At 43.3% G+C, this 1,710-nt stretch overlaps 1 non-coding gene across 1 annotated transcript; it reads right to left on the bottom strand.

Annotated features, from left to right (window-relative positions):
- Window positions 1-400: 400 nt before the first annotated feature.
- Window positions 401-503, bottom strand: LOC125169190 (U6 spliceosomal RNA). The gene has a single exon (XR_007153514.1). It is a non-coding gene; the product is annotated as a U6 spliceosomal RNA (small nuclear RNA).
- Window positions 504-1,710: the final 1,207 nt, after the last annotated feature.

The raw sequence follows: 1,710 nt of genomic DNA, 5'->3' as shown, positions 1-1,710 counted from the left end.
GTTTTTATAAGATTGTATCCTTGCCTTCTGGACTTGAAAAGTGATGGCAGGAGGTCTGCTATGGTTCAACCTTCCCATCTCTTTTCTCTAGTGATTTTTTTTCCCCCTCTCTGGTGATTTTTAAGCTTTCCTCTTTGTCTTAGATGTTCGATAAAGCCACCGCACTTTATTTCTACTGTTTTGAGTCGACGTGAGGACCCATGTGTTTTCAATTCTGAAAAATTGTCAGCTGTCAGCTCTGCAGATACGTCTTCCTCCCACATTCTTTATTGTTTTCCTCTCCACCACGCGTATGAGACATTGTAGGTAAAACTGTATGAAATTGTTGATAGTCAACCATTCCAGACCTACAGAGAGTTCAACTTAATACACTGGAGCTTCTCTTTGTTTCTTATTTTTTTGTAACACGGGACACCTCGTGAATCTGCATGCCATCTTCCTGCAGGGCCCACGCGAATCTTCTCCGTACCGTTCCAATTTTCATCTATATGCTGCTGAAGCAGACACAGGAGCCTCTCTGCCTGTTACGCAGGTCGTAAATTACTCTTTCCTGTTATCCACTGGAGTGTTCATTTTTTTTCTGCATTCTGTGTGATTTTTAAATGTCTGTTTTAGAGTTCAATATTTTTGTTGCAACGTATCTATTCTTCTCCTTAACCTATTTAACTTTTTTTAATCTTAAACATTTTTTTTAAGGGGCACCTGGGTGGCTCAGTCGGTTAAGTATCCGACTTCGGCTCAGGTCATGATCTTGCGGTTCATGGGTTCGAGCCCCCTGTCGGGCTCTGTGCTGACAGCTCGGAGCCTGGAGCCTGCTTCGGATTCTGTGTCTCCCTCTCTCTCTGCCCCTCCCTCAAGCACGCTCTGTCTCTCAAAAATAGATCAACACATTAAAAAAAATTTTTTTTTAATGTTTATTTTTGAGACAGAGACACAGCATGAACGGGGGAGGGTCAGAGAGAGAGAGAGAGAGAGACAGAATCAGAAACAGGCTCCAGGCTCCAAGCTGTCAGCACAGAGCCTGATGTGGGGCTCGAACTCACGGACTATGAGATCGTGACCTGAGCCGAAGTTGGACATTAACTGACTGAGCCACCCAGACACCCTGGTCTGTTTTTCTTTTTTTTTAAGTTTATTTATTTATTTATTTATTTATTTAGAGTGGGGGAAGGGCAGCAAGAGAGGGAGAGAGGGAATCCCAAGCAGGTTCCCCACTGTCAGTACAGAGCCCCACGCGGGGCTCGAACTCACCAACTGTGAGATCATGACCTGAGCCGAAACCAAGAGTCAGAAGCTCAACCAATGGAGCCACCCGTGTGCCCCTAACTTTTCTCTTAATGATTATATTTTTCATTTTTAGGCTCTCCATTTAGGTGTTTTCTGATGTGCCTTTGTTTTTCCATTCGATCTTGTTTTGGTATGTATTTCTTCCCGTTTCCCTTTGAAGATTTTACCTACGCTTAAAGTTTCTTTTAATTTTTTCTTTTCTTTCTAGTTTTCGAGGTGAATCTCTCTCATTTGCTAAGTCTTTTGGCTGTTACTAGACGGCAGGGTGCTTTTCCTTCTTTTGCTCCTGTGGATTGTCATTTTTTATTGTGAGCTTATCTTTAACAGGAGGCGGCTTTCTAGGAGCCCTGTTCTCTTGGGTTTTGAGGGGATCCCTTCCGAGTAGCTTCGCATCTGCCTCTCTGAGGATCCTGTGAGTTTTAT

Source organism: Prionailurus viverrinus, chromosome B3 (assembly GCF_022837055.1).
Source record: "Prionailurus viverrinus isolate Anna chromosome B3, UM_Priviv_1.0, whole genome shotgun sequence".
NCBI lineage: Eukaryota > Metazoa > Chordata > Mammalia > Carnivora > Felidae > Prionailurus > Prionailurus viverrinus.
The sequence above is the reverse complement of the archived record's forward strand: the minus strand, read 5'-3'. Positions and strand labels throughout refer to the sequence as shown.